Source organism: Vicugna pacos, chromosome 25 (assembly GCF_048564905.1).
Source record: "Vicugna pacos chromosome 25, VicPac4, whole genome shotgun sequence".
Lineage (NCBI taxonomy): Eukaryota > Metazoa > Chordata > Mammalia > Artiodactyla > Camelidae > Vicugna > Vicugna pacos.
In genome coordinates this window covers 11,123,887-11,137,148 of record NC_133011.1, presented here as the reverse complement: position 1 = coordinate 11,137,148, position 13,262 = coordinate 11,123,887, and the positions used below count along the sequence as shown (strand labels likewise).

Below are 13,262 nucleotides of genomic sequence, written 5' to 3'. Positions count from 1 at the left end.
GGAGAGTGAAGATGAGGTTCCCTAGGGAATGGAATGGTCACACTAAACATCACAAAGGTAGATTATGGCTCAGGGCTGCCATCTTCAGTGTGGGAACTGATGGGTTGATAGGATCCTGTTTGGTGAAGGTCTGAAAGGAGATTGTAACTGCCAGCACTTCCTTCCTTTGGTGCTGGCAACTAGAAACTGAGGTCCCTTGTAAATACTGGGTATGTGGCTAACCTAGTTAAGCGGAGTCCTTACATAAGACATCAAGATTAAGACCAGGTGCTGGGCTGGATTTGCTCCCTGACTGCAGTGGGAGCTGTCTGCTGTCCCGCGCAGTTCAGCCGAGCCTCTCAGCCCGCTCTGGCCTCACACCGCCTCTGCCCTCGCTACTCTGACTGTGGTCATTGGCCCACCACTGTAACACCACCTGGGAGCTTGCTTGCCATGCAGAATCTCAGGTCATACACAGACCTGCTGACTGGGAATCTGTATTCTTGTTCCTACCCCTGTGGTCATAAACCTACAGTTTATTCTAACTGCCTCTCCCCATCTGTCTGTTGGCATGTTTATCTTCTCTGGAAATAGAGTAATACAAGTCTTGTCTTTGAGAAAGAAAAATAGAGAACAGGAACATGAGTCTTCCTTTAAGAAGGAAATCAGTTTTAACAGGAAAATTCCGAAGGAAACACTGGAACCATTTATTCCAGCGCCACTAGTGAATTGCTCTCTTTTGTGTTTGCTGATAAGAAGAGCCAGAGGATACAGTATATTTTTGACCTTCAGGATCTAAATATTTACTCATTAATCAGATGGAGACAAGGTCTTGAATAAACTTGGTTTTGCTATTCTAGGTGGTAAAGTTCTTCGCCATTCAGTGTAAAGCAGTGAGGTAAGGACTCTCTTGATGTTACATTTTTACCCACCTGATATGTAAACTTACTAAGCCCCTCAAGGACCATGAAGAATGTTTTAGATAATTATGAGAAGCCACAAAACATGACTGGCAGAGGAGGTAATAATGGGTAACTGTATTTGTTAGTCAATTCAGATATAACTGAATTTAAAGTAAACCTTCCCGAGAGTTTTAAATTCCATTCCTGCCAAAAGCGAAGTTCCCTGTCCTAACACTGTAAAAACCAGGTTCTAATTTCTGGCATGTGAAACACTAGTTCCCTGTGTCCCCTCGTGTAGTGGTTAAATAAAATCAAAACACAAAGCTCTGTTTACTCTTTAGTTCTACACTCTCAGCACACTGATCCTATCATTTTTGGCAGGAAAAATATCTCTGAGACAGAGCATTGTTAAGAAGACTGTCCCTCCTGTCACCAAACAGACCCTTCATTTATTATATTTTACTGTTTCCCTTTATAAACTTTCTCCCCTGTCTGTTCAGACCCAGTGTTTTAGAGCCAAATTCTGCTCCCTGTGACTGATAGAAATTATATTTATGGCTAAAGAAGTACCTTAGATTTTTTTGTAAAACTGTAAATAATCCCTTCCTCCTAGGTTACTGGTACTACTCTGTAAGGGGAATTCTTTAGCTATGTACCAGGATACTGCTGAATGAGGAAACACGACCTTAAGACCAGCATGGTCGTTTAGAAGGAAACCAGATGTGGAGCCGGGTCTGGGTTGGACACCCTCAGTGCACATGAGTGCCTGTATCTCATGGAAAGTCAATGCTGTAAACCCTCCATCTGGAACCTTTGCCAGTCTCTAAAAGAAGCTGGCGCATGATTGCTCCTTTAGGTTTTAGACTTCCATTAAGATTGAGGGATGAGTGACTGTGGATACAGTGATTCTTTTTTCCTACCTTCTTTGGAAGTAATAAGGTATAGTAGGGGAAAGAAGGAGTTTGGGCCAAACATCTGTCTTGGGATCTTAGTTCTACCACTGACTTAGTTCTACCACACGGAGATTATTATGTGAACTTCCTGCCTCGTTTGTTAAACGGGATGAAAGCAAGGCTGCTGTGAGGATTAAAGAAGATAAGGGGCGTAAAGTACTGAGTGGGAGCTGTAGTGCCAGAGAGTTTTCCTCAAAGTTCCTGCTCTAACTTTTATCTTTCTGCTTTCCTTGTGCACCTGTGCCACAAAGGGTCCCTCTCCACGCTCCTGTCCCTCTCCTAGTGGTAGATAACCATTGCTTCTTACTTGGTGCTTGCTAGTGGATGGTGGGGGTCGGGAGTTTTCCTCTGTTACCCTAGACTTGTCCTACTTTTAGATCTTCTGTGCCAGTAATTTAGGTTGGAGACTCAGTCATCCTGCTCTTCTCCCCACAGAAGCCAAACTCTGATATGTCTGGCAGATCTTGTGTGGGAGAGAGTCTCCCACCCTCCAGCAGTGAGAGGAGACTTTCAGTTGTACTGATTGAGTGTCCTGGGCCCAAGACTCTTTCCTGCCCTTCTCTTGGGGAATGAGTTCTTTTGTGTGTGTGCTTTCCCCAACTACTGTGGTTCTCCGTATGTTCCCCGGGGGCAACGGAGTTTGTTGTCCCACACTTAGTCACTTAAAGCTTTTGTTTGGAGGGAAGAAAGTCTTTGTAAGATTTTGATTTTCTTGCTAGAGTCACAGTGTCAGAGCCAGGGTGGGTGTGGGGAGACTGTCACTCTGACCTCTCTTTCCTTCCCTGACCAATCTTTTGCTGGCGCTTCCTATTGGCCGAACCCAGCCAGAAGCCAGGTGACAAGGGAACCTGGCAGACACAATCCACAGAGGTCAGCCTCCCAGGACAAGAGCAGAGCAGAGAAGGTTGGGGATTGGAAGTGCAGGTGGAGTAATGGAGAATAACCAGCACACATATGCATATTTTTATAATAACAATATGAAGGTAAAAATAGAATAAGACAAGAAAGTCAAAAGTTGAGAGAGTGACTGATGGGATGGGCCACTGAATCTGGTGGGATTGGGGAAGATACAGAGATAGAAAGAATCTAATGCGATAGGAGATAAAGTAGAGGTCCAGGCTCTGGAAGCCTTAGTGAGAAGGTTGATGAAATGACAGTGAAAAACTGAGGGAGCTGGAAGGATCAGACAGTATGCTTAGGGAGGAAGATGGAATCTAGGATTTATAAGATGCTGTGAGAATTGAGAGCATGGCCATAAGTAAGCATAGCTGAAGTGGGTTGTGAGAATCAAAGGGGTTGTGAAGCCAGGATGTTGCATGGGTGGTTTTCCTAGATCTTGATGGAACTGAGGATGAGAATAGCACAGAACTGGAGAGTGGAACTTTGGCATCTGACATTGTCCTCAAGAAATGAAGGGATGGAATGACGAGATCTGATGTCAGGAGACAGGTATAGCTAGATGACTTGAGTATGCGAAGGGCTATTTTTATATTACTATTAATTGCTTCTACTCTCACTACTACTGTTACTACTATGAAGAGTATGCTGCTGTTATACTCAGGCCAACTTTCAGATAATGGTATGTGTCTTGTGGTCTGAAAGCATTAGTGGGGCGCTCAGAGAATTCTGACCTGCTCCTTCTGGCTTAGTGGTTCCATCACCCTCATGCCTTTCATACAGTGTGCTCCAGCCACACTGAGCTTGCATTTCTTTTCTTTCTTTTTTTTTTAAATTGAAGTATAATTGATATACATTGTTCGTTTCAGGTGTACAGCAAAGTGATTTGAGCTTGCGTTTCTTAAATGATGGCCATTTAAGTTGTTTCATATTTTTCAGTGTCATAAACAATTCTGTGCTGAACTTCTTCATATATATGGGACATAACTAACATTTATTATCAGGCTCTGTGTGGTGGATGAACCCTAAGACGGCACCCATAACCCCCAATCCTAGTATTTATGGTTTTGTATAATTTCCTCACCTTGAGTGTGAGCAGGACCTATGACTTACTTCTAACCAATAGAATATGACAAAGGTGATGGTATGTGATTATGTTACATAATATAAAACTGCCTTTTTTTTTTTTAATGGCAGTACTGGGGATAGAACCCATGACCTTGCACTTGCTAAGCATGCACTCTACCATTGAGCTATACCTACCCAACCCTGTATAAAACTCAGTCTTGCTAACAGACTCATTCTAGAGACTTTTCCCCTTGCTGGATTTGAAAGAATAGGTGGCTATATTAGGAGGTCCATGCAGCACGGAGCTAAGGGAAGCCTTTAGGAGATGAGAGCGACTCCATTCAGGAGCCAACAAGAGACCCTTCTCCAGCCGAGCCTCTGGATGAGAATCCAGCTCTGACTGACACCTGGGTGAGTCTTGCAGAGGACCCAGCTAAACCATGCCTAGACTCTCAACGCACAGAAACTGAGATAAAAAATATATATTGTTTAAGGTTGCACAATCTGTGATGATTCGTTATGCAGCAAGAGAAAGTGAATATTCTCTGTAATAAATAACTTTGCAGATACTATCTCAATTGATTTTCTCAACAGCCTTAAGAAGTTAATTATACTGTTCCTATGTTTATAAATGAGGATTCTGATGTTCAGAGAAGCTGAGAAACTTGCCCAGAGTCACACAGCAGGTAATGAGTAGGAATTTGAAGGCAGGCTTCCAACTCTAGAGCCCATGGTCATAACCTGCCTTTGAGAAGAATTCCAGATTCTTTGTTTTGGAGATACAGTACTGATCTTTCATAAAGTTTATATTGGTTTACAGTTTTACCAACAGTGGGTAAGATACCTATTTCTCAATATTCTTGCCGGTATTGGTTATTTGTTTTAAAAACAATAAATTTACAAGTAAGTAAAATCACAATTTCTAAAATTTGCTTTTCTTTGAATATGTCCTCAGATTTTTTTGTTTCCTAGCTATATTTTCTCTTTCAAGCGCAGTCTATTTGTAGATAATACTCTCTTGGGATATTATGATAAAGAGAGGAGAGCTAATGAAGAAAGCCTCTCCAATTTTTGTTTTTTCAAGTGAGAAACTAAGTTTTAAATTAAACTCTTAGTGAAATGGCCACAGGGAGAACTGGCATAGAATGGCATTTTGAAGTCTAAACAACCTGTTCATTTATGGATTATATCCCGATTACACAGCCCCTGACTATCAAAGCACCTAAGAAAAACTCATTCCTCTCTCAAGAAGGGAAATACTCATACTCCGATGGATTCTAGTTAGTCACTTATTAATGTATATTTTCTCTGCACTTGGGTGAATGAACTCTGGAGCTCTGTAATTAATTTTTCTCCACTTTGGTTTTCTGAAAAACACCATTCCACAAATTGTGCTTTACCCAGTAACAATTTGAATATGCAAATAAAATAGCTTAGTAACAATTAAATTTAGAAGGCGATATTTTTGATGAGTTTAAATTTGTCTTTTCCCTTGAGGGAACTCTACAAAGTTATGAAGTTTTGCAAGGAGGAAGTACAATGACTGGTTTTTGTGGTAATTTCTCCCATGGCAGTATTATTAGAGAGCAGGGGCTTTCTCTTTTTGAATGAGGGCAAAGAAATCATTTCAGTTCATGAAATCACAAATTTCAGACGCTTCTTAATGAGAATGGACATAGTTTGATTATGAAGATAGTTATTTTTGTGGTGCAGTAGATGATGCTAAATTTAATGGGAAAAACAATTAGGATTATAACACTCAGATTTTTCTTCTTTCTTTTTAATGGAAGTACTGGGGATTGAACCCAGGACCTCGTGCATGCTAAGCACATGCTCTACCACTGAGCTATTACCAAGTCCCCCCATTTTTCTAAACTCTTTTAAATAGAGCTTTTAATCATTAATCAGTTAATTAATGAGATTTAGCACAATGTTCTTTTTTGTATATATATATATATTTTTTATTGAAGTATAGTCAGTTTATAATGTTGTGTCAATTTCTGGTGTACAGCACAATGCTTCAGTCATACATGAACATACATATATTCGTTTTCACATTCTTTTTCACCATAAGTTGCTATAAGATGTTGAGTAGAGTTCCCTGTGCTATACAGTATGTACTTGTTGTTCATTTATTTTATATATATCAGTTAGTATCTGCAAATCTCGAACTCCCAATTTATCTCATCTCACCCCCTCCTGGTAACCATAAGTTTGTTTTCTATATCTGTGAGTCTGTTTCTGTTTTGTAAATAAGTTTGTTTGTCTTTTTTTTTTTTTTAGATTCCACATATAAGTGATATATGATATTTTTCTTTCTCTTTCTGGCTTACTTCACTTAGAAAGACAATCTCCAGGTCCATCCATGTTGCTGCAAATGGCAGTATTCTATTCTTTTTATGGCTGAGTAGTATTCCATTGTATAAATATACCACAACTTCTTCGTGCAGTCATCTGTTGATGGACATTTAGGTTGCTTCCATGTCTTGGCTATTGTAAATAGTACTGCTATGAACATTGGGGTACATGTATCTTTTTAAATGAAGTTTCCTTCTGGATATGTGCCCAGGAGTGGGATTGCTAGATCATATGGTAAGTCTATTTTTAGTCTTTTGAGGAATCTCCATACTGTTTTCCATAATGACGGCACCAAACTACATTCCCACCAACAGTGTAGGAGGGTTTCCTTTTCTCCACACCCTCTCCATCATTTATCATTTGTGGACTTTTTAATGATGGCCATTCTGACTGGTGTGAGGTGGTATCTCATTGACCTCATTGTAGTTTTGATTTGCATTTCTCTGATAATTAGCAATATTGAGCTTTTTTTAATGCACCTCTTGGCCTTTTGTATGTCTTTGTATGTCTTGACTGTATTGAACAGAAGTGGTGAGAGTGGGCATCATTGTGTTTTTCGAGATTTTAATAGGAAAGCTTTCAACTTTTCACCATTGAGTGTTATGCTGGCTGTAGGTTTGTCATAAATAGCTTTTATTATGTTGAGATATGTTCCCTCTATACCCACTTTGATTAGAATTTTTATCATAAATGGGTGTTGAATTTTATCAAATGCTTTTTCTGCATCTATTGAGATGATCATGTGATTTTTGTCCTTTCTCTTGTTGGTGTGTTTATCACATTGATTGATTTGCATATGTTGAACCATCCTTGTGTCCCTGGGATGAACCCAACTTGGTAATGGTGTATAATCTTTTCTGTGTGCTGTTGGATTCATTTGCTAATATTTTGTTGAGGATTTTTGCATCTATGTTCATCAACAATATTGGTCTATAGTTTTCTTTTTTGGTAATGTCTTTGTCTGGCTTTGGTATCAGGGTGATGGTGGCATCATAGAATGAGTTTGGGAGTATTCCCTCCTTGTCAATCTTTTGAAAGAGTTTGAGAAGGATTAGTATGAGCTCTTCTTTGTATGTTTGATAGAATTGCCCAATGAAGCCATCTGGTCCTGGACTTTTGTTTTCAGCCAGGTTTATTTATTGCTGATTCTATTTCACTTCTAGTGTTAGGTCTGTTCAAATGATCTATTTCTTCTTGATTCAGTTTTGGTGGACTGTATGTTTCTAGAAACTTGTCCATTTCTTCTAAGTTGTCCAATGTATTGTCATATAGTTGTTCATAGTATTGTCTTATGATTTTTTGAATTTCTGTGGTTTTGGTTGTAATTTCTCCATTTTCATTTCTTATTTTGTTTATTTGTGTCCTCTCTCTTTTCTTCTTGGGAAGCCTGGTCAGAGGTTTGTCAATTTTGTTTACTTTTCCTAAAAACCTTTCTAAAAGCTCTTGGTTTGACTGATTTTTCTACTATTTTTTAATCTCTATTTTATTTATTTCCGGCGCAATGTTTTTGAAATCAGAAATCCAATGTGTGTAATTACAGTGTGGACGTATTTGTGAAAACAAACATTACCTCCCCCACCTGTGAATGTTTCATGATTGAGCTACCTTTGCACCTCTCTAATTCTTCTGTAGATTGGCTCATCATGATGATGATGAAGATGAAGAAGGAACTGATGGTGATGATTGACAGTGATAGCTATACTTTATTAAGGGTTTACCATGTACCAGGAGTACTATCTCATTTAATCTTCACCATAACCCTATGAATAAGAGCTATTAATATCTCCATTTTACAGACGAGGAATCCAAGATTCAGAGAGGTTAGTTTGTTCAAAGTCACATGGCTTATGAGCGGCAAAGACAGGATTCAGACTCAGGTATGCTTGACTTCAAAGTCTTTGCTAGACCAAGCCATGCAACTACACAAAGTTTATACTAGTTTTTGAGCTACTCACAAGGATTAAATCTCACATCTTGATTCCAAGGACACAGCCAAGACAGTATCACTGCCAAAGACCTTTTAATTTTCCTCTGCCTTCAGGATCACCTTTCAGGGATTTCTCTGACACTTGAAGATACAGAGGTATTTGTAACCTTGCCAACATCCTTATGACTTGGAGAGATACCCTGTTTCTATCCCAAGTACATTCGGATTGTTAGATACTGCAGGTGATTTTCCATGACTCAAATGGTCTTCTTACTTGGAAAGATGATAAGCCAAGCTGTAAACCTAGTAAACCGACTGGGAAAGATGATATGCTTAGTTTACCCCAGAACTCCACACCCCTCAATTACAAATATGGTCACTTTCTCTGCAGCTGAAGCCACTGTGGGAACTGTCCATGGTGGTTCCTTGTAGAACTCCTAAGCCATATTAGGAATTTCCAGTGTTAGACATAGTACTGACTTTCTAGCTGGGCCTCTCTCTCTTTCTCTTTCTTTTTCCTCCTTTCCGCCCTCTCTCTCTCTTCTCCTTCCTCCCATTTTGTGTTTATGAATTAGAGAGATGTTACTGGAAAAATATATATCTCTACCTAACTTTTCCCCTTACATTTAAAATTTTGAGATTCTAATTTTCTGATGATTAGAAATAAAAATTTGTTTATGACATGCTAAGACAATAGAAGAATGCTATTTTAGGAGAAAGATTATAGGATATCTACCACACATCCAAAAAATTTGGTATACTTAGATTAAATGTCTGTATTGTTAATCTTTAAATCCCAGGAATATAGAAAATTATAGTTACAGCCCTACTTAGGTTGGATATCTGTGTATATGGATCACTCTTTAAGGAACAAAAGACCTACCTCACTGTGGTAGACCATATTACTTTTTACTCATAATTTTAGTGCTCCTCCGTATGGTAGTTTTTTGTATGGGAAGATTATACATCCCTGCCCTGTTGAACTCTGAAGTGGCCATGTGACTTGCTTTGGTCAATCTGATATGGGACACTTCTGAGCAGAGGCTGTGAAAGCCAGCATGTGTGGTTCCCAGTGACACAGTGAGACTTCTCCATTGGACTGAGTCCCAAAGTAAAGTTAATTGGGTCAAAACAGTAGGTGACCCTCAATGGACAAGTAGAATAAGGGAGAAACCTACCTTTGTTGTTGTTTAGAGCCATTTACTGCCACAGTATAATCTAGCCTATTATGACTAATATTCATCCACTCCCATTTGTCACTGTGAAACTCTCTAAGGAAGAGGCAGCCACAAAATAAATTTCTAGTGGTGATAAACAGTAGGCTTTGAATTTGATGTAATAAACCCATATGGATTACAAACTCTCAACCTTCTTTTCTCTCCTGCTGGCTGGAACGAAGCCCTCTTTTCCTTGCTGGGATATTTCTGATAGCCCTTCAGGCCAGTTTGTGGGCTGCTTGTATTTCTTTGTGTGGGCCGCCATAACAAAATGCCATCAACTGGGTGGCTTATAACATTAATGGATGCTTAACATGCCAAGGAAGAGCTAGTGGAGGTGGCTTTGAAAATTTTAGTCACCAGGCACAAAATTTCTCTTTAAAAAATAACAAAGTTGCCTGAATTCAAAATGAAAGTCTAATTGCACCTCATATTAACCTAAAATTAAAGTAATTCCTTGTTTTCTTTTCCACTGTGTTTACTTTGTTAGATTGAATGTAAGTTTCAGATCTTATATTGGGTTCCTTTGGAAACAAATTCTGAGAGAGAGTTGTATGCAGAATTGTGTGTGGCGGGGCGTGCTCCTGGGACATATGCTTGTAAGCACACGAAGAAGGCAGGATTGGTTAGAGTGAGAAGCTAACCAGCAACATGGTTGCGGCTGAAGCTTCAGCTCATCCTTTGAGGAACCCTGGCGGTGGGAAAGGCCTTCACAATTGTCTCACGTGGAGACAAAGGGTCTGGCCTTCATAACAACGACCAGTCATGGCTGTGGGCTGCCCTCTGGGAGGCGCGTAGCCTTGAGCAAGGCATGGCCCTGTGGCTGAGGACGGTGTTCAGTGAGGGACACAACTGTGCATTGCCAGTGGCAGATATTAGCATATGGGGGAGTAAATGCACAAAGTGCTTGGGGGAATGGCCCGTAAGAGGAGATCTGAGTGGAGTCCATTGCTGCCAACCCTTGCACCATTCATACTGACTGACTTCTTATAGTAAGTTTTCCCCACATCAGAACAGGTTTCATGGGATTCTGGTTGGTCTTATATTCTGAGAGAGGATAAGTGCGTCTACTTCTGCTTCTATCCCTTGTTCTCCTGAACCCATGTCTTCTACAACTTGGGACATAGCTTCATGCATTGACTTGGAGTGGCATCCCAGCTATGTCTTTAAGAGACAATTTTGTTACTCAGGCTGATGGTGTCTAGTGGTGTACAATGTGATAAGACCAGTGGATGCTGTGGTCATGCTCCCATTGCTTTACCTTCATTCCTGGAGGGTGAGTCCCGCATTCTGAGGCAGTGCTATGTGGTATTCCACGTAGGTGGATCAAGTGCTGTGCAAGTCCTTGGCTGGTGATTCTGGACCAGGGCTCTGCAGGAAGGAAAGACAAACTTTGAAATATGTGTTGGTCTTAGGCAACAGAAATTGCTACCTCTTTCAAGGTGAAAATAGGCCGGTGGCTATTCTCTGAGAGATGATGTCAGTTCAGGGGGCTTACCTGTGCTGCTGGGGGGTTGGGCACTCATCAGAAGCAGTAGCTAGATCAGCTCTGGTGAGTGGAAGTCCATACTGTTGGGAATACTCACTCTCACCCCTGGCACCATGGATGTCATTCATGAGCCCATTGTGTCAGCACTGGGATGGGTGATGCTGGAGGCTGGCTGATGGCTAGTAATTCTGTCGACTTTGTTGTTCAGCTCCTCTTCCATTGTAGATGATCTCTGTCAGGTGTTAGCATATGATACATTGCTGCTCTTATCCATTTTCATAAGCCCATGTGTCTCTTTCTGAGATCTTTTGACCCTGCTATTCCAATCTTTCTCTTCCCAGTTCCCTGACCAAACAGCCAAGCTGCTGCTGCTTCCTATGAATTTGCATATATTCATGTCTCAGGTCCCTTCTTTCTCCATACACAGAGGGTGACTAAGTACCTAGTCTGGAATGCTGCACAATGGGAGGACTTTCCTCTCTTCCAGAGCCCATTACTAAGTGGTGTCCTAAATCAGCAGCAGATTCACATCAACACACCAAGCCATGTTAGTCTGCTCAGGCTGACATAGCAAAATGCCACAAACTGGGTAGCTCGAGCAACTGAAAACTGTTTTCCCAGTTTCAGGGGCTGGAAGTCTAAGACCAGGGTACCAGCATGGTCAAGTTCTGGTGAAGGCTCTTTTCCTCGCTTGCAGACAGTTGCCTTCTCGCCTCCTCACATGGTGGGGAGAGGGAGAGGAAGCAAGTTCTCTGGTGTCTCTTCTTATAAGGGCACAAATCCCATCATGGGGCCCCACCCTCACGATCTCATCTAAATCTAATTACTTCTCAAAGGCTTCATCTCTAAATACCATCACATTGAGGGGTAGGGCTTCAACATATGAATTTGGGGTAGGGCCACGATTCAGTCCATAGCACAAACCAGCCCATCCGTGAACCAAAATCAGCCTTTTCCTCCTCTTTCAGCTGGTGGTAAGCCTCCCCTCTTCCTCCATGTAGCCATAAACACGAGCTGAAGTGGAGGGATTCTGGGCCTTCTGCTTCTGCTACTTAACTTGTACCCTCTGGCCCTGCTTTGCCTGATCCTTCCACCTTATGATGGACTGTTCAGCTGATTTCTTGACAGGAAGCTCTGGCTATGTGGTCACTTGATGGTCTGTGCTCCATCTCTACTAAAGTGAGATACTCTGTCCTTACTAAGTCCTAGGAGCATGCAGGTAGCTACTTGGAATTGGGCATAGTGTGTGTATTACCCAGAATGATGAAAAATGACTTTTTAAAAATGAAATTTAATGACTCAGAACATGGCTTCCCATTATCTTCAAAGCGAAAACTTTACTCAGTCCCTACAGAGAATCCAAGGCCCTCAAAGACCCAGCTCCTGCCAACTTTCTGCCCTCGTCACTCTCACCGCGTGCAGACAGAGATGCTGTGTCCTAGCCTTGCAATTTCCACATAATCCACACCCTAATCAGTCGGGGTACTGGCCAGAAATAGATGATACACACAAAAGGGGTAACTGAAGTTTACTAGACTGTTTACAAAGGTGTGGACAGAGTTAAGGGAAACAAGAATGGAAGGTCATTACACTTCTGGGCCTGAACAGGCAATGTGAGGGAGCTGTTCCCAGGACCTAGAATGAGATGGGTCAGCCTAGTGGGCTGGAGCTGTGGCCCCCCTGCTGCTCTGCAGGGAGGCAGCTGAGGGGCTGTATATCAGAACTTTGGCTCCCTCTTCCCTCCATTCTGCACCTGGTGTACCCCATTTGGCTGAACTCAATTATAAGCCAGAAGGCAGGGGAGCCTCTAAGATGCATTCATCAGAGGCCAGTCCCCGGGCACAGAGCAGAGTAGATAGAGATGAGAACGGCCCTGGAGAGGCCAACAGTATGAGCATATACACTCCATTTCACCAGGCCTCTGCATCTGCTTTTCCTTCTGCTTGAAAGGCTCATCTCACCCCATCCCCTTTCCTGTCCCTTGTTCACATAATAAACTCATCATCAACTATCAAGCCTCATGTCCGGCCTTTCAGTTGAAATTGAAAGCAGCCTGTGCAAATTTCAATTGTCTCGTGGAACACATTGCGTTATAAATGTTTATTTACCCACCTGTCTCCATGAGCAACGTGGGCGTTGACCCAGCACAGCAGCCAGGCCTTTTGTATCTTTCTATTCTTAGAGCCCAGCACTGTGCCTGCACCTAGTGGGTGCGCAGTAGTTATATAATGACAAGTATCTTTCTACTCCTGAAAGTGGGAGTTCTCTTCTCTTGGTAGCTCTTTTAAATGTGAACTGGAAAAGGTTAGTTACTTCAGAAGAACAATATGCTCTTGATTTCCATGTTGTTGTAAAGGTTTAAAAGCCCTTTCCTAGTCAGGGGACAAAGCCACTTACCCAGTAGCTGATCACTAGTGATGGCTGAGAAGTGGGTAGAACCCAGGTCTTCTGCCTCCTAACTCATTGCTCTTT

General features: G+C 41.5%; 1 long non-coding RNA gene across 1 annotated transcript; it reads left to right on the top strand.

Annotated features, from left to right (window-relative positions):
- Window positions 1–122: 122 nt before the first annotated feature.
- On the top strand, window positions 123–4,478 carry LOC140689199 (uncharacterized). The gene is made up of 3 exons (XR_012064083.1): window positions 123–209; window positions 840–877; window positions 4,394–4,478. It is a non-coding gene; the product is annotated as an uncharacterized lncRNA (long non-coding RNA).
- Window positions 4,479–13,262: the final 8,784 nt, after the last annotated feature.